Here is a 3019-nt window from a genome sequence, read left to right as displayed (position 1 = left end):
TTAATGATAAAGGGTTCCATATAAGACTAAGACTAATGTATTAATAATGTTAGCCATATTATCATCTCTTTATGAGTTACTTCATTTAGTCCATAATATTACAGGCACAAAGTCTTGAATTCGTGGGACGCGACTTCCCACTGAATATGCCTTATAGCTACTTAATACATCCAGCACGAAGTGACTGATATTGTAATTTGCCATGATGAGTATGCATTTTAGGCATATTTCTCACAAATTTAAACCCTTGACTCTTTTTAACTGTCTATCCATTATTTATTACAAGTATTGACGGTACTAATGCAGTTTTCTAAATACCTTATCCAGTCTAGTCAATCAGTCAATCTAGTCATTTTACTTAGTACACTTACTCAGTCGACTTAGTATGTTCAGTCAGCTCACTTCTACCAAACAGTCCAGTCAGTCAATCCAATTATATCTAGTCTAGTCAATCAGACTAGTAAGCTCAAGTAGCCAACGATTCACGCTGCTCAGTCACTACTCGCTCGGTTAAGATAGTTCGTTCAGTTTAAAGCTCTGTCATTCTTACGCACTTTGTGACTACGTCGGAATGAGAAAGTTAACATTAAAAGATAGGAAACAGATTTTTTGAAAAAGTGGCACAGTTAAGATATTTGGGAACAACGATAACAAATCAAAACCTGATCAAGGAAGAAATTAATAGGAGATTGAACTCGGGTAATGCTTGCTACCATTCAGTCCAGAACCTTTTGTCTTCACGTCTGCTGTCCAAAAATATAAAAATTAAATTTACAAACTTATAATTTTGACCGTGGTTCTGCATGGGTGTGAAACTTGGTCTCTGACACTAAGGTAGGAACATATACTGAGTGAGTTTCAGAAGAGGGTGTGGAGGAGAATATTTGGACCGAAAAGGGATGAAGTGACAGGAGGTTGGAGAAAACTGCATGGGGAGTTTCGTAACTTGTACTCCTCTCTAAGTGTAATTAGAATGATAAAATCAAGGAGGATGAGGTGGAAAGGGCATGTAGCACGAATGGGGAGACGAGGAATGCATATAGGATATTGGTGGGAAAGCCAGAAGAAAGAGACCACTGGGAAGACCAAGGCGTAGGTGGGTGAACAATATTAAAATGGATCTTAGAGAGATTGGATGGGGTGGTATGGATGGGATTGATCTGGCTCAGGATAGGGACGAGTGGAGGGTTCTTTTGAACACGGTAATGAACCTTCGGGTTCCATAAAATGCTGGGAAATTCGTGAGTAGCTGCAAATTTGGCTTCTCCTAAAGAAGGGCTCAGCTGCATAAGTAAGTACGATTTTTGAATATTGAATGACATTTGCAACATTTCCACTATCAGACACGATTACTCCTGTTCTGTTTTCTTTAACTTCTTTTATTAGATATTGGAAACAGTGAGCTGATCACAATGGCGGCGCGGTCTAAGGCATGAACCGTCTTCTTCCGCTCAAACACTGGGATCGTGTGTTCGAATCCAGCATGATGCATGGATATATGTGTACGTATATTCTCTATTTTTGCTCTCTTGTGTGTGCAATTAGCGGCCTTTTGACAGGCTGATCCCCATCTCCAAGGAGTTTCACCGACTATGTAAAAAGATCAAGCTGTGAAAACGGCCAATGTCCAACAGAGGACTGTAGAGCCATAGATATATTGTTGGAATTTGTGAGGGAGATTATTGTTTCGGGCCAGTGGAGACTATGTCTTGACGGACTGAACCAACGCCATTATTGGTGCGCGGTCTAGCCTGTGTGAACATCACAATAAACACCAAAGTTACGCTCTTTACAAATTTTGCTTTGAACCTAAGAAAGAGGGGAGAGTGGAAAACCTCTTGACTTGTTTAAATAACTTGAGGGGGCGCAATGTAGTAAAGTTTTGGAGAACATTGGGGTGGGGCATACTGTGGCCAAAGAGATCTAACGTAATGTTTTCTGTGAGCTTTTCCTTTCGACTTCCTCAGCAAACATCGGGGAAAATTCATAAGATGTATCGAACTTTATGTCTTCAGGTTGAACTGGGTATTTAAGATGGAAATAATTTGTCCGTTTTCACAATTCGATGCCGCATATATCTTGCAGGAATATAACTTTTATTACAGTAATATGACTGCAAGGACATGGCAGATCAAAGTTAAGAGCTCTCAGATAAGAGTCGGCTCCCACGCAACTTACAGAAACGCATTGCCTGAAAGCTTATTTATGGAGTATATTCAAGAAAGAATGAGACAGAATATTATGCGGAAGTAATTAATACAATAAGCGTAGTATTATAATACGCATAAGGGATCTTCTCAGATCTTCGAGGAGTGCGTTATTTATCGCTTGTTTTAAAACAATTAATAACTATTTTAACTGCAGACCTAATATGAAGTAGGGTCTAGATTCTGAACAGGTACCAGTATGTTCATCTTATTTAAATTTATGTTATAGTATAGTTATAGTATATGCTTCAAGTAAAGGTAAAGGTAAAAGTTGTCCCTGTACCTAACTAATTAAGCTCTACGGCATGAAGGCGAATAGGGGAGTGGATATATAGACCCAAATTTTCTTGACCTCCGCAATAGTTGGAGGTGGGTAGTCAACTTCCCTCCCCGGCCGCTTTACCCCCGGGGAATGAGCTTTCGCTACCCATTGGCTAGGAGATTTGGTGGAACCCAGAACCGGTCTAAATTACATAAAAACAAGCTCCGTGTCTTTAGTCCGCAAGCGAACTCTACCGACCGAGCGACCGTCGCTTGTCGGCGAAGTTAGTGCCAACTTTAGCGGATAGAGGGTGTCACGTGGTCAGCGCAACGAATCCCCACGGCCGTTAATTTAGGTTTTCAAGACCGGAGCCGCTACTTTCCATTCAAGTAGCTCCTCAATTAACCTCACGAGGCTGAGTGGACACCGTTCCAGACCCACTACTTCTCAGAAAATCTGGTAACGTCGGGAATCGAATCCGGGACTTCTGGGTCTGTAGCTAGGAACTCTGACCACTGATCACGACATGGAGAAGTGAAAAATTCTTGAC

This window comes from Cryptotermes secundus, unplaced genomic scaffold, assembly GCF_002891405.2.
Source record: "Cryptotermes secundus unplaced genomic scaffold, Csec_1.0 scaffold1920, whole genome shotgun sequence".
Lineage (NCBI taxonomy): Eukaryota > Metazoa > Arthropoda > Insecta > Blattodea > Kalotermitidae > Cryptotermes > Cryptotermes secundus.
Note: the sequence above shows the minus strand (reverse complement) of the source record.